Genomic DNA, 23142 nt, shown 5'->3' with positions numbered 1-23142 from the left:
AAAAAAACACTTATAATCTCATGCAGGCACTCTCCTTGCAATATTCTAAACATTCAGTCAGTACCCAAGTACTAATGGAGTGAGGCAGGCCTTAGCACATGGATTGATTCAAACGCCTATCCACTATGCATGTAGGCCTCTAACCACCTACACACTTGTCTTTCATACCTTCAATTCGTCAGTCAGTATCCATACACTTCCAGCAGACACCCTGTCAATCACCTTGCTCTCCTCTAGTGACTCATCCGGCACCATCAACTAATCTTTACTGCACAAAAACCCAAACCCTTAAAAGATCCATTCAGGTACTATCCTAGCATTACTCTAATGTTTCAGTCTGTATGCAGGTACTCATGCAGTGAAGCATGCCTTTTCACAAGGACTGTTTGAAATAACTATCCTCTTTGTATGTAGTGGTCTAACCAGTTTTACACTTGTGCATCAGGGCTACATTTCCACAGTCACTATGCATATACTCCAGCAAACACACTGTGACTGCTGTTGCAAACCCATAGTGAGTCTTTCAGTAGCATGTAGTGATCTATTCAATAAAGTAAAATTCAAACAACTGTGAATTCACCCAGTGTCTCTCCTTATAGTACTGTAATCATTCAGTCAGTTAGCATGTGGTCGTTCAGTGAGGCAGGCTTTAGGGCATGAACTGCTTCAAAGTAGTATGCACTATGCATGTAGTGGTTTAACCATGTGCTTCAGGGCTATAATTTCTTAGTCAATATTTATATAAAATGTGTTTGTATAGTAATAGAAAAGTATACATTTTAAGATATTAATATACATTTATTTGTGATTATGTTTTACAGATACTGTTAATCCCCATTAAAATAGAGAAATCATGCCGGAAAAAGTAAGAAAAAGAAAAGAACAGAAAAAGGACAGTTACTTGAAGAAAAATCAACCACAAGTATTGAATGAACAACATAATGTGGCTAAAAAGAAAAAATCTTCTGGTAAGATCACAAAGCAATTTAATAAAATTGTTTGTAGGAATAGATAGAATGTACAGAATGCTGAAACCTCTGAGAATGCTTCAACTAGAAAAAATATTCAAAATAATAGGAAAAGCAAAAAAGCAAATGGACAGTCAAAGGAGACGAAGTATGGTAAAAGAAGGCAAAATCAGTATAAAGAAATACGCCAAAAAATATTTTACAAGTGAGTAGTACATAATTTGCTGAAAGATGTGAAAAAATATAAAAAGAGAGCTCTATTTTATAAAAAGAAGAAGCATATTGAAACCATTGTTGAAAAGGCTTTTGAAGTAAAAAGGAAACTATTCATTTTAGTATTAAACAGAATTCGATCACTAGATAAACCAATCCATTTAATGAAGGCCAAAAGTAGGAGGAAAAGAGTAATTAACAGAAAACATTTTTGTGATGTTTTTTTGGGAGAATGGAAACACAGTTCAAGTTCAGAGCCTTTCTTTAATGGAGAGAGTTATTTACAGAGCAGTAATTTATAGAATGCAGTTGACACCAGTGGTCGAGGTTATGAGGTTAGAAATGGTTGTCCAATTGACAAAGAGAAAATGGTTGAAAGAAATGCAGAAGAAATGATAGCTGATGAAGTTCTAGGGAGACGTCCTAAACACCCTGTGTACACATGGGATTGCTGTAGTATTTGTAGTGTACAACAAGAATCTATTGAAAAATTATGTAGTTTCTTACGAGCAGATAGTAAAAAAAGTATTAAACAAAAGATTAAGGTGTTGCAAGGACTAGACCCTTGCAGAGTGAGAAAAAATACTGGTTTGGAAGGTAATTCTCTGGCTTGTCTTTCTGGAAAGTTAGTCAAAGTGTTTTTCACCATTTCAGGATGTTGGCAGTACATCATACTCAGATGCGGAAGTTAGTGAGAAAATTGTATTATGCAAAAAGTCCAGCACTAAAGTTAAATGAGTTGAACAGTGCTCTTTTGCGTGGCTCAGTATCCAATGTGAAGAAGGTTTGTGATGATATTGATTTCTGTTACCTTGGTCCTCAGCAAGAGAGTGCAGAAACTGACACATTAGTACAACAACATGTTGAAGACAATGTAGAACCCATGATTACAAAAATTTTTGAAGTTCAAATCACAAAGTTTAAGGTAATTTCAGGTGAAAGAATAATTGTTTCTTGTATTTGTTGTCGGCAAACTCACTATAAAAATCAGACTAGGAGTGTCAATCTGTATTTAAAAAGTGAAACAGAAAATAATGATAAGTGGAAGGAATTTGCAACTTATTTGTTGGTAGAGCATTGCTTTGACTTGGGATCTGAGCAGCGTATTTGCAAATATTGTTATAACAAATTAGATGAGAATAAAATTCCTGCTAGAGCTGTTCATAATAATCTAGAGTTGGTTGCTATTCCTCCAGAGCTGATAGATTTAAATACCTATGAGTCTATTCTCATTCAATGTGTGCACACGTTTCAGGCTATTGTTCGTATGGAGCCTAAAACAGGTAAATTGCCTCCATCAGAGTTACAAAGAGGATTGAAAGGAAGAGTTGTGTATTTACCGTTAGATTTAAAGAAAAACATGGAAACTATTGGTGTAGACTATGCAGAAAATGAACCACTAGTCATTCTAGTTAATGGTGTTCCTACTAAGAATAAGAAAATCTGGCAAGAGTTAGTGGAAGTTAGAAAAGTGCAAAAGGCATCATTGTATCTGATAAAAAACTAATGAGTACTATAGAAATGTGTTTGTAGGAGAAGAAGAAATAGATTTAGCAGAAGATACTGAAACATTACGTGGACAAATTGAAAAAGTGGACATGTCCAGATGTGAAGAAAACTATGAACATTACAGTGTACATCCACTTCATTCCAAAGAGGTGATGGGGAATACGATTGAGTTGTTCCAAATGAAAAAAGCAAGAGGAAGTCCCATGAGTGTATGGGAAGAGAGCTTGGAAGCTTGTTGTTTCCCGCAGTTGTTTCCAACACGAAAAGGTGGACGATATGATGAACGTCCTGTGCAGATTCCTGCATCTGAATATCGGACAACAAGATTATATGTAGAAGATCAAAGATTTCAACAATGTATCCCTTATATGTTTCATCTTCTGTTTGAAAGTGACTTGTCTGGACTTTCATATGCAGTAAATAACATTTTAAAAACTGGAATGCATCTGCAAAATGTAACTGCAAAGGATTTTATGGATAAAGTGCATCAGAGAGATGATCATTTAGAATCTCAGTTGATTAATCTGATGGCATGTCAGCGTGGGACTAATTAATATTGGTACCGTCATCATGGAGAACTCAAATGTATGCTACAGAACTTAGGAACTCCTACATGGTTCGTTACACTAAGCTGTGCTGAGTATGCTTGGGATGATATACTTGAATTTCTTCTAGAGGCAAATTCCAATATAAAAAATATTGAATACAAGACACCTGGAGAATTGTGCTCTTTGGATCCTGTTAATGTATGCAGATATTTCAATCATAGATTTGAAGCTATGATGTCTCTCATCTGCAATAAAAAGAATCCTCCTCTTGGAGAAGTTGTGGATTTCTTTTGGAGAAAGGAGTATCAAGCAAGAGGTGCTCCTCATATACAGATGTTGTTATGGACCAAGGATGCCCCCAAATTTGGAACAAATTCAGATGATACTGTTTTGTCTTTCATTGAGGATTATGCCACATGTGCTGTACCCAATAGCAGAGAAGATAAAAACTTAAAACAACAAGTCTTACGATTCCAAAGCCATAGATGTGGGAAATACTGTCAACGAAAGTACAAGTCTAAGGATAAGTTCTATACCAAATGTCATTTTGGATTTCCACGTCCTGTATTATCCAAAGGAGGAGTTAACAGTTTTATGTCAGCTATGCGACATACCATCACAAGAAAGTCTCCGAAAAATACCTACAACTTAAGAAGAAGCGAAGAGTCAAAATACATAAATGACTACACCCAGTTATTTTATCCACGTGGAATGCTAACATGGATATTCAGTATGTTGCAGACAATTCCATTGCTGTTGCTCGATATGTAACGTCCTACATCACTAAATCAGAAAAGATGGAATTGAAAGAAATGTGGGAAGAGATTTCTCACGAAAAGACTCTAAGTAAGAAATAATACAGTTTCAGTTTGAAGATGTTATCGCATCGTGAAATTGGAGCATATGAATGCTCAGATCAGTTATCATCTGCAAGTCTATGCTCCAAAAGTAGAAGAATCATTTGGGTGAGTCTTGGTCTTGCAGCAATGCGAAATCGGGTACTGAAATCTGTTCAAGAAATTGAATATTTAGCAGAAAAAGAGCCAGAAAGTACAGATATTTTGAAAAGGAATATGTCGGACACATATTACCCAAACAGAAGTCATCATCTTGAGAACATGTGTCTCTATGAAGTGCTGCAAAACTGCACTTTTAAATGAAATACTACAGAGAACATCAATGATGGAAAATATGCAGTGATTGGTTCCGAAGGATGTTTGGTGAAACAAAGGAAAGGAAATTTAATTAATCACAGGAAACTGAGTTGTGACACTGGTGATAAAAGGGAATTTTACTATTTAGCCCTTTTGCAAATGTTCAAACCATGGTGTTCAGAACTGGAATTACTTGGAAATTTTCAGAGCTATGAAGATTCATTTAATGCATGTAAAGATAGCATACAATGCAGTGCTTTTGCAAATTATGTGAAAATGTTGAATGATGAAATTGATCAAGAAGCTACAATTGCAGCTGAGATTGCTGGAGACAGTTCTCAAGCTAGTCAAAGTTCTGTTGCACTGAGTCAAGAACCACTAGGACAACCAATTGTTGAAAATGAAGCAGCAATTGCCATGAATGAGGTGGAAACAGCAATGCATCAAGCTCAAGAAGATGTAATGCAGTTAGGAAACTTGGAAGAACAACTAAATGTTGAACAGAAACAAATATATCAGCAAGTGAAAGAACAGATTGACCATGGATTACTTCATGAAAAGAAAGAGTGCTCATGTACATCATTTCAACCTATCTAAATGTATGTGAGTGGTCAAGTTGGAACAGGAAAAAGTTTCTTAATTAAAGTAATTACAAGTTATCTGCAGAGAACAACTGAGTCACATTTGTCTTGTGTTGTCACTGCTCCAACTGGGTTGACAGCAAATAACATCAAAGGAATTACTTTACATCATTTACTAATGCTACCAGTAGAGCATGAGAACAAATTGGAATACCACAAGCTATTTGGAGAAGCTTGTTGTGAAGTTTCAAGAGTCCTGAAGAAAATGAAACTACTCATTATTGGTGAGGTAAGCATGGTCTCAAACTTGATGCTTGCCTTTGTGCATTTAGGAAAGCAGCAAATTCTTAAAACAGAGTATGACGTGTTATTTGGAGGAAAACACGTCATAGTTTTTGGAGATCTACTGCAACTGACTCTGGTAAAAGGACAACCAGTATTTAAAACACTTGCGCATGAAGATACCAGAAAGTCTCTGGGTAGTGTTGGAAACGTGAACATTTGGACATATTTTGTACAAAGAACTGACGAAAAATATGCGACAGGCAAATGATGCTGAATATGGAAGTATTCTTCAAGATATAAGAATTGGACTTCTGACAGAACATGGCAAACAAGTTTGCAGAGTCGATTACTTTCCAATTTGTTTCCAAATGAAAATGTAGTTCCTGAGAAAGTATACATGAAAATTGCAGAAAATAAATCAGTGATCTGCTTAATGCCAACACTGCGCGAGTGTTCTATATTCAACGAAGAACTCTTGAAACTGGAAAATGAAGAAATTGTAAAAATGGAAGCCATCGATAAAATAGAGCATGAAGGAATCACTATTATTTTGACGGGAAAATTGAAAACAAAACTGGATTCTTTAGAAAAAAAGATATCTAAAAACTGCTGGTTTAGAAAAGACTCTATATGCATGTGTAAACTGTCGGGTAATTTTAAGGCGTAATTTGGATGTAGAAAAGGGTTTAGTTAATGGAGCAATGGGTAAAGTGGTGGATTTTGTTAATTATCAGAAAAAAGAAGGAATTGAATTTTTAAAAATTAAATTTGATCAGATTGAAGAAGTTAAAGAAATTGGTTGTTGTTCAGTTTGTTTTTTGCTTGTTAAAGATTTATATGTCCGTAGGAAACAATTTCCATTTTCTCTGCCATACGCAGTGACTATTCATAAATCTCAAGGATTAAGTGTAGACAGTGTATTGGTGAACATTGGATCTACTGTGTTTAATGAGGGAATGGCATATGTTGCTTTGTCGCGGGTCAGAACATTATCTGGTTTGTTTTTGATTGATTTTGATGACACAAAGGTTACTGCAGATGCAAACTTTGCAAAAGAGTATAATATGTTAAGAAGGGCGTATGCTCCCAATTTAGGTCAATCTCCTTTATTTGAAAAGCGTGTGGTTGGTCGAAAAAGAAGGTTTGAGAATATCTGTACTGAAGATGTAGAGAAGGGAAAAGAACAAGATAATGTTGTGATAGCAAGTAAAAAGAAAAAGGACACTATTGAAGAGATTGTTGGTTATCAGTTTGAAAATAGTTCAGGTGTCAACTGCTATGCTAATGTAGTGGTCAATGTTGTTTTTTATCTTGAAGGTTTGCAAGAACAAATTATGCAGAATCGGGAAAAAATATTTTGTTCCTTGTTGCATTCAGTTTATTAAAAATCGACAACAGATACAAGTAAAATACAGACTGTTTCAGATGTTCGTAATCTTTTGGATGTGTGTTCTGGTTCTACACAATTTACGCAAACTATCCAACAAGATGCTCAGGAATTTTTAATGTATATGCTTGCCATTTTTGAAAATGAAGGTGTAGAAATAGAAAATATTTTTGGCCTTTGGTACAAATGGGAACATCATTTTGAAAATTGCATGTATACATCTATCACTAATGTAGACACTGAAAGATTTTTATATTTAACATTACCGGACTGTAAATCAGTGTCTTTCAATAAATTAGTTAAAGGTGCAAATCAAAACATGGAGTAAAGCCAATGTAAATCAGAAATGTTATCCACATTATTTAAAAAAAATATGGACAATATATAATTTTAATGATGCAACGTTGTACAGCTGATGTAAGAAAATTGGATACTTTAATAAAGCAATTTGTAGCAACACAACTATCAATATCAGGACGGACTTTTGTAGCAATTGCAATAATTTTCCATGATGGTCATTCCACAACATATGGACATTACACTGCCTATCTAAAATGGGACAAAGTCTGGACACTTTGTAATGATGTCTCTTTGATTTTCAAACAACGTTTGCCTAGTGAATTACCAAATTCCTACCTAATAGTTTTAAAGCCAAAGTTTTAGGAAGATAAGTCACTCTGTGAGGAATTTATTATTATAATTTATTAGGATTACCATTGGACAATTTACATAAAAAACAGTGCAAAAATACCATTTTGCCTCAAGGAAAGGTATATGTTTGAATTATGGACTTTTTCTTACTCATTGACTCGGTGAATATTTTAAAGCGACAACATTTACAGTTTTTATATTTTAAAGTTATAAAATTTTGTTAGCAATAAGCATGTTATATATGTGTGATTTGTATTTTCTGGTATTTTACTGAGAATAGCGTGTTGTTTTTTTTTTTAAACAATCTTTTTGAATGTGTTTTTTTTTGCCCGCTGTTATGTGATAAGTGCGATTGAAATCACTATTTCTAGTGAAATTCAATATATTCTGAGAACAGCAAAAAAGGCAAACAAATTATTTTGTTTAAATTATGCTGTGTTGTTAAAAATGTATTATTGCATGTTATTACTATTTTTTCTTTTATTTCACAGATCCTAATTGTAAAATAAGCAATTTACAACAATTTACATTACAAAAAAAAACTGAAAAAGATTTGTACCATTTTTATTTCTAATACTTTGAAGGTAAGTTTAACTAAGTATTAATATGGACAATGGGCACATCTGCAAGAAGGTACAAAGTTTTAATCCGTTTTTCAAAACACCCTGTTTATACCAATGTAGTTTGGAATCGCTCTGTCATAGGATATCATATGACCTCCGAAAAAACAGATTTGAGTGGTTCATAATATTTCCCATTCTACGTATTCATCAGTGATGTCATCAGTGATGTCACTGACCATGTCATGAGTGATGTAATATGTGACGTCATCAGCAGTGCATTGCGGGGGCGCGAGTTATAGTTAGCTGAACTAACTATAACAGGGGAATTTGAATGGTTTTGTACGAGGGAAATGTCCAGCTAACTATAACGCCCCTGATACCTATGGTTTTTTCAGTGAATTTCTAAGGTTTTTTAAATGCTAATTCCTAACTATAACATACCTGAAACCTATGGTTTTTTAAGTGCTGCTCTATTGTTGGACACCCCACGGAGCGTGATATATATATATATATATATATATATAAAGAAACAATATTTTTGTATGTTTTGTAACAATATTAGTGTGAAACAATATTTTTTTCGCGATATTTCTTTACTTACAATTATAAGAATGGGAAATAGATATACTTGTGTGCGATATTTTTGACACAATATTTCTTTGACACTATATTGCTGATTCTGATATTATGTCAGTGATCTGGCACCAACTCAGTGATCTGGCACCAACTTACTTGACAACACCCACCTGAGTGGTTGTTACTTCCATCTGTGAACAAGGCGAGTATGCCGAAACGTCGGAATATGGAAGCAGGCGCTGCCAAACTTGGATATTAAACCTCTGGTGCAGTATTGGGCCTCACGTCTTTACGTTTACAGGAGTTGTTTTGTTGGGCTGCTCCGTGCCCAGTGTGTGAGGCCGCCTTGAAGGGTCTTGGGCTCCAGAACGGGGACTGTTGTTTTGGAGTTGAATTGAGGGGCCTGACCCACTCATGCACCCTACCTACAAAGGTAAAGGCTAATGGAGCGAAAGAAAGGGATGACGCGAGGAAAGCATTCAGGCAGGATGATATCCTGCCATGATCGTGCTGCTTAATGGTGTTTTAATTTCAAGCCATCACTTAAATGAGAACATTGTGTAACTTTACCAATTCATTTGACTGCCTTTAAATAAATATTCCACACTGACATCAGTGCGTGTGCTTTATGGAAATTACCAACAAGGCTAATAACATCTGAGGACTTCCAGCTATTTTACGAACTGGCACACTGCACTGTGGGATTTGAAGTAAAGTCAATACAGTCACGTGATCTAATCTGTTTCAGAGCACGCCCGAGCGCACCTGAGTGGTTGTTACTTCCATCTATGAACAAGGCGAGTATGCCGAAACGTCGGAATATGGAAGCAGGCGCTGCCAAACTTGGATGTTAAACCTCTGGTGCAGTATTGGGCCTCACGTCTTTACGTTTACAGGAGTTGTTTTGCTGGGCTGCTCCGTGCCCAGTGTGTGAGGCCGCCTTGAAGGGTCTTGAGCTCCAGAACGGAGACTGTTGTTTTGGAGTTGAATTGAGGGGCCTGACCCACTCGTGCACCCTACCTACAAAGGTAAAGGCTAATGGAGCGAAAGAAAGGGATGACGCGAGGAAAGGATTCAGGCAGGATGATATCCTGCCATGATCGTGCTGCTTAATGGTGTTTTAATTTCAAGCCATCACTTAAATGAGAACATTGTGTAACTTTACCAATTCATTTGACTGCCTTTAAATAAATATTCCACACTGACATCAGTGCGTGTGCTTTATGGAAATTACCAACAAGGCTAATAACATCTGAGGACTTCCAGCTATTTTACGAACTGGCACACTGCACTGTGGGATTTGAAGTAAAGTCAATACAGTCACGTGATCTAATCTGTTTAAGAGCACGCCGGAGCGCACCTGAGTGGTTGTTACTTCCATCTGTGAACAAGGCGAGTATGCCGAAACGTCGGAATATGGAAGCAGGCGCTGCCAAACTTGGATATTAAACCTCTGGTGCCGTATTGGGCCTCACGTCTTTACGTTTACAGGAGTTGTTTTGCTGGACTGCTCCGTGCCCAGTGTGTGAGGCCGCCTTGAAGGGTCTTGGGCTCCAGAACAGGGACTGTTGTTTTGGAGTTGAATTGAGGGGCCTGACCTACTCGTGCACCCTACCTACAAAGGTAAAGGGTAATGGAGCGAAAGAAAGGGATGACGCGAGGAAAGGATTCAGGCAGGATGATATCCTGCCATGATCGTGCTGCTTAATGGTGTTTTAATTTCAAGCCATCACTTAAATGAGAACATTGTGTAACTTTACCAATTCATTTGACTGCCTTTAAATAAATATTCCACACTGACATCAGTGCGTGTGCTTTATGGAAATTACCAACTAGGCTAATAACATCTGAGGACTTCCAGCTATTTTACGAACTGGCACACTGCACTGTGGGATTTGAAGTAAAGTCAATACAGTCACGGGATCTAATCTGTTTAAGAGCACGCCCGAGCGCACCTGAGTGGTTGTTACTTCCATCTGTGAACAAGGCGAGTATGCCGAAACGTCGGAATATGGAAGCAGGCGCTGCCAAACTTGGATATTAAACCTCTGGTGCAGTATTGGGCCTCACGTCTTTACATTTACAGGAGTTGTTTTGCTGGGCTGCTCCGTGCCCAGTGTGTGAGTCCGCCTTGAAGGGTCTTGGGCTCCAGAACGGGGACTGTTGTTTTGGGGATATATATATATATATATATATATATATATATATATATATATATATATATATATATATATATATTACCTACTGGCGGTCGCCAGTAGGTAGTTATAGTTAGGACCACGTTTCCATAGGAAATCCGCAACATTCTATTTTGAATAACTTTGGCGCCGGTCGACGAATCCTCGCGAATTTTTCAAAATAGGTGGGGCGCTACGCTCCGCTCCTACCCTGAAAGTCTCGGGGGGATTCGTCAAGCGGGGGCTGAGATAAAAGGGGGGTCCCAAAACGCGTTTTTCCCATGCATTTTTCCATAGGACCTTTAGACAGGGCTACAGCCCGAACGGCTGAACAGAATTACTAGAAATTTGGCAGAGAGGTAGTCCTCAGGTCAAGGAAGTGCCTTTTGTAGGTTTGGTGTAAATCTGTTCAGTAGATTCTGAGAAAATAGCCTTTAAATCAATATATATATCTGAGCCAGCTTACGGCGCGCTTACGGTACGCTTACCGTACGCGTACGGTGGCGTGCGCGAGCGCGATTCTGATTGGCCCTTAGATCTTAGTAAACATTCGAATCGGCCGAAACCAGGAAGCGGCGGCCGCCATTTTCTCTCTCGCACTGAGAGTGATTTTTAAAATTTAAAGCCCAAAAACATGTAAAGGGGCTGTTTAGACAGCTCCCACACACATAGGCATGTTGAGGGAGTCCCCAAAGATCCCCCAAGGCCAAAAACAGAATTTTTATTTGTTCGGTAATTTCGCCGATTACGCTTACCGTACGCGTACGGTAATAAATAGTAAAAAAAAAAAAATCATCCACACTCTCTCCACCCCGTGTGCAATTGATGGCCGAAGGCCACCAATTGTGCACGGCTTATCATACTATTGAGATAAACAAAAATATTGAAAATAAATAAATTTAAAAAAAAATTATCCACACTCTCTCCACCCCGTGTGCAAATGGTGCCCGAAGGGCACCATTTGTGCATGGCTTATAAAATATACGAAAAATTAAAATATTACCTTTCAAAACGAAGTGCATCATATGTCCTCCATGTGCGCACGGTGCGCGAAGCGCATCGTGCGTACATGGCCCATCTAGCGTAACGTGGGCATGCGGTGCGCGTAGCGCACCGCGTGCCCACCGTGCGTGCATGGCACTAACTGCGTAAAGTGGGCGCGCGGTGCGCGAAGCGCACCGCGTGCTCACTGTGCACGCACGGTGCGCGAAGCGCACCGTGCGCGCACAGAACGAACTGCGTTAAGTGGGCGCGCACGCCACGAATGGCTTAGCATTTAAAAAACCGTACAAATTCACTGAAAAAACCATAGGTTTCACACACGTTATAGTTAGGAATTAGCATTTAAAAAACCTTGCAAATTCACTGAAAAAACCATAGGTTTCACACATGTTATAGTTAGCGGCAATTTTACTGATAAAAAACCAATGAAATTCCCCCGTTATAGTTACTGCAGGCAACTATAACTCACGCGACCGCAATCTTCTGCTGATGACATATGTGTCTTTATGAAAAAAAAATATTTGTAATATATGTATAGCTAAAAATGTATGGAAGAAGACATGGGCAAATAAGTGTCTAAATACAGTATTAGCATCAGCAGATTGCGGTTGCGTGAGTTATAGTTGCCTGCAGTAACTATAACGGGGAAATTTCATTGTTTTTTTATCAGTAAAATTTCCGCTAACTATAACATGTGTGAAACCTATGGTTTTTTCAGTGAATATATATATATATATATATATATATATATCAAGAAGACAACTTCCAACAGCCTTGAAGATCCTTCAACTGCCAAAGGAAAGAGTACACGAGCCTGGAATTGGTGCTGGTTTCTTTTATTTGCCCAGAGCGACGGCCATAACGTTTCGGCTCCGTGGAGCCTTGATCACATGACAGCAAATAGTTCGTGAAGTTACAAATTTAAAGTAAAAAGGTAGGTCACATGGGGGGAATCACTTAACGTTTGCAGTCATAGACATAGACAAGAATAAAACACCATTGGTAAAAAGAGAAGAAATATATATATATATATATATATATCAATCGCAAAGTTTGCCTGAAGAGAGGGAGCCCACGCAGGTGAGTAAATCTTGCCTTAAATTTTATTGAGGAAAACAACTTGAGCAAGGTAGGTGCCTCCGCCGCAAAAGAGAGTCTTGCCTGACGCGTTTCGTGTCGTCGACACTTCCTCAGAGGCTCAAGGCTCAAACAGCATCTGTCTTGGGCGAATTCATGGCATTGCATTTGTACGATAGTCCCCGCCCATGTGGGCGTGGCCACCCGCGTGGCCTGTTGGTTAATGTAGTGCCTGTTAACTCGAGTGAGTGAATCTCCCAGCAGAAAGTTCTTTCGCCATTAAAAATCCCCAGTGGGTTGCTGAGGCACTGACATTGCGCAGGTTGTCATCTCACTTCCCTCAATGGCGTCACCTTACCCCTTCAACTATTCCGCCGGTTTGCGAAACAGCAGGACCACACTGGCGTGCGGCAGGGCCCTCCTCGCGGCCCAGGCACGGCCGCAAACATCAATCGCAAAGTTTGCCTGAAGAGAGGGAGCCCACGCAGGTGAGTAAATCTTGCCTTAAATTTTATTGAGGAAAACAACTTGAGCAAGGTAGGTGCCTCCGCCGCATAAGAGAGTCTTGCCTGACGCGTTTCGTGTCGTGGACACTTCCTCAGAGGCTCAAGGCTCAAACAGCATCTGTCTTGGGCGAATTCGTGGCATTGCATTTGTACGATAGTCCCCGCCCATGTGGGCGTGGCCACCCGCGTGGCCTGTTGGTTAATGTAGTGCCTGTTAACTCGAGTGAGTGAATCTCCCAGCAGAAAGTTCTTTCGCCATTAAAAATCCCCAGTGGGTTGCTGAGGCACTGACATTGCGCAGGTTGTCATCTCACTTCCCTCAATGGCGTCACCTTACCCCTTCAACTATTCCGCCGGTTTGCGAAACAGCAGGACCACACTGGCGTGCGGCAGGGCCCTCCTCGCGGCCCAGGCACGGACGCAAACATCAATCGCAAAGTTTGCCTGAAGAGAGGGAGCCCACGCAGGTGAGTAAATCTTGCCTTAAATTTTATTGAGGAAAACAACTTGAGCAAGGTAGGTGCCTCCGCCGCATAAGAGAGTCTTGCCTGACGCGTTTCGTGTCGTGGACACTTCCTCAGAGGCTCAAGGCTCAAACAGCATCTGTCTTGGGCGAATTCATGGCATTGCATTTGTACGATAGTCCCCGCCCATGTGGGCGTGGCCACCCGCGTGGCCTGTTGGTTAATGTAGTGCCTGTTAACTCGAGTGAGTGAATCTCCCAGCAGAAAGTTCTTTCGCCATTAAAAATCCCCAGTGGGTTGCTGAGGCACTGACATTGCGCAGGTTGTCATCTCACTTCCCTCAATGGCGTCACCTTACCCCTTCAACTATTCCGCCGGTTTGCGAAACAGCAGGACCACACTGGCGTGCAGCAGGGCCCTCCTCGCGGCCCAGGCACGGCCGCAAACATCAATCGCAAAGTTTGCCTGAAGAGAGGGAGCCCACGCAGGTGAGTAAATCTTGCCTTAAATTTTATTGAGGAAAACAACTTGAGCAAGGTAGGTGCCTCCGCCGCATAAGAGAGTCTTGCCTGACGCGTTTCGTGTCGTGGACACTTCCTCAGAGGCTCAAGGCTCAAACAGCATCTGTCTTGGGCGAATTCATGGCATTGCATTTGTACGATAGTCCCCGCCCATGTGGGCGTGGCCACCCGCGTGGCCTGTTGGTTAATGTAGTGCCTGTTAACTCGAGTGAGTGAATCTCCCAGCAGAAAGTTCTTTCGCCATTAAAAATCCCCAGTGGGTTGCTGAGGCACTGACATTGCGCAGGTTGTCATCTCACTTCCCTCAATGGCGTCACCTTACCCCTTCAACTATTCCGCCGGTTTGCGAAACAGCAGGACCACACTGGCGTGCGGCAGGGCCCTCCTCGCGGCCCAGGCACGGCCGCAAACATCAATCACAAAGTTTGCCTGAAGAGAGGGAGCCCACGCAGGTGAGTAAATCTTGCCTTAAATTTTATTGAGGAAAACAACTTGAGCAAGGTAGGTGCCTCCGCCGCATAAGAGAGTCTTGCCTGACGCGTTTCGTGTCGTGGACACTTCCTCAGAGGCTCAAGGCTCAAACAGCATCTGTCTTGGGCGAATTCATGGCATTGCATTTGTACGATAGTCCCCGCCCATGTGGGCGTGGCCACCCGCGTGGCCTGTTGGTTAATGTAGTGCCTGTTAACTCGAGTGAGTGAATCTCCCAGCAGAAAGTTCTTTCGCCATTAAAAATCCCCAGTGGGTTGCTGAGGCACTGACATTGCGCAGGTTGTCATCTCACTTCCCTCAATGGCGTCACCTTACCCCTTCAACTATTCCGCCGGTTTGCGAAACAGCAGGACCACACTGGCGTGCGGCAGGGCCCTCCTCGCGGCCCAGGCACGGCCGCAAACATCAATCGCAAAGTTTGCCTGAAGAGAGGGAGCCCACGCAGGTGAGTAAATCTTGCCTTAAATTTTATTGAGGAAAACAACTTGAGCAAGGTAGGTGCCTCCGCCGCATAAGAGAGTCTTGCCTGACGCGTTTCGTGTCGTGGACACTTCCTCAGAGGCTCAAGGCTCAAACAGCATCTGTCTTGGGCGAATTCATGGCATTGCATTTGTACGATAGTCCCCAACCATGTGGGCGTGGCCACCCGCGTGGCCTGTTGGTTAATGTAGTGCCTGTTAACTCGAGTGAGTGAATCTCCCAGCAGAAAGTTCTTTCGCCATTAAAAATCCCCAGTGGGTTGCTGAGGCACTGACATTGCGCAGGTTGTCATCTCACTTCCCTCAATGGCGTCACCTTACCCCTTCAACTATTCCGCCGGTTTGCGAAACAGCAGGACCACACTGGCGTGCGGCAGGGCCCTCCTCGCGGCCCAGGCACGGCCGCAAACATCAATCGCAAAGTTTGCCTGAAGAGAGGGAGCCCACGCAGGTGAGTAAATCTTGCCTTAAATTTTATTGAGGAAAACAACTTGAGCAAGGTAGGTGCCTCCGCCGCATAAGAGAGTCTTGCCTGACGCGTTTCGTGTCGTGGACACTTCCTCAGAGGCTCAAGGCTCAAACAGCATCTGTCTTGGGCGAATTCATGGCATTGCATTTGTACGATAGTACCCGCCCATGTGGGCGTGGCCACCCGCGTGGCCTGTTGGTTAATGTAGTGCCTGTTAACTCGAGTGAGTGAATCTCCCAGCAGAAAGTTCTTTCGCCATTAAAAATCCCCAGTGGGTTGCTGAGGCACTGACATTGCGCAGGTTGTCATCTCACTTCCCTCAATGGCGTCACCTTACCCCTTCAACTATTCCGCCGGTTTGCGAAACAGCAGGACCACACTGGCGTGCGGCAGGGCCCTCCTCGCGGCCCAGGCACGGCCGCAAACATCAATCGCAAAGTTTGCCTGAAGAGAGGGAGCCCACGCAGGTGAGTAAATCTTGCCTTAAATTTTATTGAGGAAAACAACTTGAGCAAGGTAGGTGCCTCCGCCGCATAAGAGAGTCTTGCCTGACGCGTTTCGTGTCGTGGACACTTCCTCAGAGGCTCAAGGCTCAAACAGCATCTGTCTTGGGCGAATTCATGGCATTGCATTTGTACGATAGTCCCCGCCCATGTGGGCGTGGCCACCCGCGTGGCCTGTTGGTTAATGTAGTGCCTGTTAACTCGAGTGAGTGAATCTCCCAGCAGAAAGTTCTTTCGCCATTAAAAATCCCCAGTGGGTTGCTGAGGCACTGACATTGCGCAGGTTGTCATCTCACTTCCCTCAATGGCGTCACCTTACCCCTTCAACTATTCCGCCGGTTTGCGAAACAGCAGGACCACACTGGCGTGCGGCAGGGCCCTCCTCGCGGCCCAGGCACGGCCGCAAACATCAATCGCAAAGTTTGCCTGAAGAGAGGGAGCCCACGCAGGTGAGTAAATCTTGCCTTAAATTTTATTGAGGAAAACAACTTGAGCAAGGTAGGTGCCTCCGCCGCATAAGAGAGTCTTGCCTGACGCGTTTCGTGTCGTGGACACTTCCTCAGAGGCTCAAGGCTCAAACAGCATCTGTCTTGGGCGAATTCATTGCATTGCATTTGTACGATAGTCCCCGATAACCGTCACGCCCAGCGATCCCATTCTTTCTTGGAAGGGCCTGTCCAGAAAAGCACTTCCAGATCCGGGAATTCGGCTTGCATTTTCAGCACCCCAGACAAAATGGCTTTTTGCCAGTGATGCGCTCCACATGTGCTAATGAAGGGGCCATTTTCCCGGCCTTTTGATGTCGGTGGGAGCCTCCTGGTGGTGTCCCCCTAAGGTTGCTGCCTTACACTCTTATGGATTTCACTGTCTAGAGCTGTACAAGGAGCTCCTAAGTGTTCCTTTGCTGATTTGTGTAACTACTAAACTATTAAGTAGAACAACATCATAATGGTGCTAACGCGCCTTCATTTTCCTGGAGATACAGTATATTCTCCACTGCATTCACTTCCTGCTGTAATAGTGCGTCTGATTACGTTATTGCACATTTGGAGGCCTAGCTCTCTGGAAGGAAGTGGAAGGCGGCCGGCCTAGTGGAGTTACATGATTTTCTACACTCGCAGGTAGTGATGACGCACAAAACGTCTCCAAACTGTCCATAGTTCCTCGTGCCTCGCACAACAAAAGGAATATCAGCAAAGGAGACCACCACTCTCTGTTTTACCGCCAAATAAAAAAAAGGTTTAGCATGTGGGTCTTTACCATTGTTATGAATAGCAGCTCGTCATAAAGCCTTATCTTGTGACTTAGTGATAGCAGAGACAGACAAGATCCTTGCAAAAGAGTCAGCGAATCAAAAAACAGCAGCACCAAGTGTCAGTCTCCCACTGCAGCAACTAAAGTGCAAGAGTTGATATTGCCACAATGCAAAGGGGAAATGTGTGTGTCTCATCTACTGGAATATGAATAGGTTTCGATAATCCTGTCATGGATTTTATTTGGACCCTCCAGACTGCCCACGAAACAACTCCTCAAAGAATGAAGGGGCATATCGACAAGGGCTTTATCTCTGCTTTTTTGGCTTTAAAAGCCCAAAAAGCAGAGATAAAACTAGCACCCTATCAACAACAGGGTGCTAACATGCAAATTTGCATGTTAGCACACTTTTGCTCTACGCTTCCCCTTGCATCTCTAATGAGATGCAAAGGGGGCGTTCCAGAGTAAAATAATAGGAGAAATGTCGCTAAGCGACATTTCTCCTATTATCAAGAATATCGCTAACCCTGTAAGAGACAAAAAAAGCAGTGCTAACCGCGGTTAACGCTGCTTTTTTACGTCTGGTATTTTTCTGACTTAGCCATGATATCCTATGGAAGGAGGATATCATGGCTAAGTTTGTCTGTCCCTATCAACAAGCTAACGTGAGATTATCGCTGGGTTTCCAGCGATAATCTCACGCTAGCCACTTAGCGTGAGGATTTTTATCGCTATTGAGATAAGCGTTGCTAATAGCACGCTATCTCAGCGATAAAAATCAACGCTAGCCGGCGATAATTATCCTAGCGCTAAGTGTGCTTAGCGATAATTATCGCCGGTTGTTGTTGATATGCCCCGAAGTGCCCACAAGCTGTCTATGAAAAAGTAGCAGCCCTCTAAAAGGGAATATGGAAGCCAGTTCTGTGTCCATTGGATGGGGCACAGTGCACTGGAGATGTACTTAACACCGGCTATTCAGTTGGGGATAATAGCTTGCTGTGGTGCCAGTATGTCAAAATACCCACTTCACATGGCACCAACGTTTAGCTGCTTGTAACTCTGTATGTATCCACTGATTGCAATCACCCAATGCTATGGTTGGAGAGTGCCTACAGGTCTGGGAGAAAAATCAGTAGCTACCTAACAAGCAAGGACAGAACTGGAGACAACGTACTTTCTGTGGTAGGGACATGGAGTGCTTACTGGAATATTTCCAGATTCATCTGTCATACAAGGATTGGGGTGAACAAAAACAATGGCTCCATTCAAATATTTCACAAAACATTGTGAAACACAAGAACGTAGGTGCTCTTGGTAAACGTCTCAGTGTAGTGACTAGTGAGAAATACAGTGAACAAGGAGTGAGTGATGAGATAAAAAACATATACAGTTGACTTACAGTTACACAGTTTCAAAAAATGAAGCAGCCCTGAGTTCATCCACAACAATAGCACTTAGGTTGATAAACATCTACTGAACAACACGTCGAGGTTTCAAACCCACAAGTACAACTTAAATGGAGTCTTCATCAGGAAAAGGTAAGCAGATACCTCAAAAACTGTAAGGGTAAGAATGAATGAGTGATTATTGTTCTGAATCGATCAGTTTCACAACGCCAATCAGTATCTTTGGTCGGGTGCTGTAAAGCGCACTCCTGGGAAATAGCAGCATCTATCAGGATCACAACGTTAGGGAAGATTCCTCTTTGGAGAAGGACAGTGCTTAGACTTGGATAAAACTGTACTTTTGATGTCAGACGTCCAATAAACCGATGGTCAATTCCAAATCAAACTCATGACTACAAGTACCTATCTTTGCCTAGGAAGCACGGCCTCAAGTTTCACCCAAGGTGACCATTGTTTTTGTTGACATGTATTTACCCCGGTTACTAGGGACACTGGGTTGTCCCTTCGTTTGTTTACCCATAGAAGGATTTCATTCAGTGGAGCTGGACTCAGGGTGACCACTCAAAGCTATCTCTATGAAGCCCTAGGACAGGAATTAAAGTCGAAGGAAACTTCAGGACCTTTGGAGCCTACTATAGTGTGCACACAGGCTAACTGCTTCATTGGGAAGGGGAGAGGGATAAAGTAGGTTAATTTGTCTACTGGTAGAAGGCAACAACTCTTTTTTGGGTCTAGATTGTCACGTGCAGCAGCAAATTATGATGGCGAATGTTATGTTATGTTATGTTAAACAGGGATTTATAGAGCGCTCAGCTACTCAACAGAGTGTCCCGGCGCTATGACAGTAAAGTCAGAGGCAAAGGCTGTGCAACCAGACAATTGGACTGAGAGGAAGTGGATTAGATTAGCTGTTGAAACATCCAGGTTTCTAATTGTTTTCTAAACTCCAAAAGGGAGGTAGTCTGTCTCAGGGGGAGAGGCAGAGTACCTGGGCTACTTGTACCTGGAAAGACCGTCCTCCACAACGTGCTCTATAGAACCTTGGAGCCGAGATCAAATGTTGGTGGGCTGATCTAAGCGATCTGCGCGGGATGTAATAAAGAACTCTTTTACGCAAGTAATGAGCTCTTAACCCGTGCAAAGCTTTAAAAGCAAGGGTTAGTGCTTTGAAAAGGTTCCTGCACCGAACCAGGAGCCAGTGTAATTTCTTCAAATGGGGCGAAATCCGTTCTCTGGCTCCTAACTTCAGGACCGCTCTGGACGTGGAGTTCTGCACGACCTGAAGTCTGCTCAATAAGCCCTCTGGTATGCCAAGATACAGGACGTTAACATAATCCAATCTAGAGGTGATGAGGGCCTGCACAACCACCTTTCTATGTGTCATTGGCAGGAGATAAAGAAAGTTCCTGATCATTTTTAATAAACCAAAACAAGTACCAGTTACAGTCTGGACTTGTGTTTTCATTGATAACATATCGTCCATTTTCACCCCCAGATTTTTAACCATGTTAACAGCCGTCTGGGGTGGCGACATTTCGTCAGGCCACCAATGTTTCCAAATGTCCGACGGAGGGGAGCAGAAGAAAATGATCTCAGATTTCTCCGGATTGCATTTGAGTTGGTGGGATTGAAACCAGAGGAACACTTAAGCCAGGCAGGCTCTAATCTTCTGACCATTAAAGTCTTCACCCTTCCCACAAGTGAACAACAACTGAGTGTCGTCCGCATAGAACATAATCTTTGCTTCTCCTGCCTCCGCCAACTTTGCAAGGGGGGACATATACAGGTTAAATAATACAGGGCTCAAAATAGAGCCCTGGGGGAACCCCACATTTAGGAGTGGGATCCTGGCGGCAAAGGGAGGAGACCAAACCTCCTGCTTTCTGTCCTTTAAAAAGGAGGCAAACCATTTCAGCACCGTGCCACCAAAACCACACTGCTGCAATCTCTGCAGCAGGTGATTGTGGGGCACGGTGTCGAAAGCTGCCGAAAGATCTAAAAGAATCAGGACAGCTTTTCCTCCCTTATCAAGGGTTTCTTTAATGGTCTCAGAGACCTCTAGTAAGGCCGTCTCCGTGCTGAAGCTAGAACGCAACCCTGATTGACCTGCATGAAGGAGGTCCTTAGTTTCAGCAAAGTTGGAAACTACTGAATGTACATATTTTTCCAGCATTTTAACATACAATGAGAGAAGGGAAATGGGTCTATAGTTGGAAAGTATAGTCTGATCTGCAGAGGGTTTCTTCAGTAACGGAATCACTTTTGCACCATATCTCGGGTACCTGGCCCGAGCTCAGAGACAGATTCAGGATGGCATTTACTGTTGGATTCAGTATCTCTGCCATCTTGGCCAGAAATGTGGCCGGGCAAGGGTCAGACGGGGAACCGTACTTCAGGCCCTTCATTATTATTAAGGAGGATTCTAAAGTGATAGGGGGGAAACAAGAGAGAGAAACCTTTCCTATCATAGTTTGACAGTTTACAAAGGAGGAATCCCTATTAACTGATCCGTCCGACAATCCAAAAGAGGATTGGATCTCTGTGATTTTAAAATAAAAAAAGCTAGCTAACTGATTGATCCAATCCGCGGTAAAGGAGGGATGGTTGGCTCCCGCATTGGGTGACGAGAAACTTTTCACTATATTGAAGAGTTCTCGACTTTTATTCCCAGCACATTCAATTTTTCGAATGAAAAAAGACTTCTTTTCCTCCTGTATCATTCTATGATAAATTCTTGTTGTTTGCTTATATTTTTCTTTCTTTTCCTTACTAAAGTCTCTCCTCCAAACTCTTTCCAGACGTTTACAGTCTTCCTGAACACCTGCCACATAAAGACCTCATGTCCTGCACTAGTTGTAGTCCAGCCATGTACTTTAAATCAGCTGGGCTGTATACTTTGCAGACTTTCAAGTTATTCTCCTGAAAGATGCAATTCTCTTCTTCTCCACAGGCAATCATGAATGTTTCCACATAAATTGTTCAGATCAACACTTATCTTGGGATTTTGTTCTTGGTATAGTCCTAGCCTGTAATGGGGAATCAAGGCTCTATCCATGGGCCATTGTCCTTCAAAGCTACATTGATCTGAAGCTTTATCTTTCGGGTGATTAATTATTCCTGGAACAAAGTACGGGACAAGGCATCCAGCACTTATGGTCTGTCCTAACCAATCAAAGTGTCTGTATCCTTTGAATTCGGGGAGCCAAACCCAATCCTGAAAAAACTGGATTATGGTTAGTTAATGCTGAGTGCGACTTTTTCACACACTTTAGGGGAAAAGTTAATTGCCCAAAGTAGGAAATGCAAAAGAAAAGCAACCATGCAGACATCTAGTTCCAGCATGGACCCGAGCATTCATTACACTAAGCTACACATCATTCTGAATGGCACACACATGGAGTGGCCATTGCAGTCGAAGCAATCTTCAGTCCAACTCCCTGGCTTTATGGGCCAACTCCAATGGACTTCACTGGATTTGTCCTTATGCAAGGGATTCAGGATGCTGAAGATGCTGAGGATGCAGAGGATGCTGATTCAGTCAACTGTGCCTTTCTGCCCCCCTCTGGTCCACTAATATGGTGCGGCAACTTTGGTAACAGAGCTTGATATCCCTCAAAGTCCAGGTGAAGCCCAGCCAAAAAAAGTTGCCAATGGTCTACTGGTCTACTGTCTCAGTGATACCAAAGGTTCCCTTTAACTGCGGCTAGCGTCCATCTTGGGTGACCAAACTGCACTTTGATGACTCTCAGCTGTCCAGTAGACTCGGGTGCAACTTTATGGTGTCAGGGTTTTGTCTCCTGGGCTGCGCTTCAACGGTTAGTGGGGAACAAGCGGTTATGGCTACCAAGTCTGCCAAGACAGCTTCTTCACTTATTGTAGCCCTGGTGCTGAAACAGGAATTCAGCCAATGGCATCTTGGAGTTCAACTCTCTGTCTGGGGCTTGGGGTCGACTTTCCCTTGAGCAGTGCACCACAGTCACAGTCCTCTCTTTGCTAGCCCAGGAGCAGCAGGTACAGGCCAGTCTGTCTTGGCCAGGCCCAAAGAACAGTAAGTCCTTCTTTGGTCCTCGCTCCAATATAGATGTGATCTAAAGTCTGAGTATCAGGGGTACCAGTTTTATGCCCACAACTTGCTCTCGGGGATGTGGTGACTACTAACCAATGGGCAACCAGATATGTTCCTGCTGATGACAACTTACTGCAATGTGCAGCACCTTGCCATTCCAGAGTGCAATATCCTGCCCACTCTTATGATGGCTTAACCTCTTCTGTGTGGAGCTTGGTAGCCCACCCCAGAGGTGTGGCTACCTGAGGGTTACACGCCCACAGGACAACTGGTTTGGCCACTGTTTTCCCC

Source organism: Triturus cristatus, chromosome 6 (genome assembly GCF_964204655.1).
Source record: "Triturus cristatus chromosome 6, aTriCri1.1, whole genome shotgun sequence".
Taxonomy (NCBI): Eukaryota; Metazoa; Chordata; class Amphibia; order Caudata; family Salamandridae; genus Triturus; species Triturus cristatus.
The sequence above is the reverse complement of the archived record's forward strand: the minus strand, read 5'-3'. Positions refer to the sequence as shown.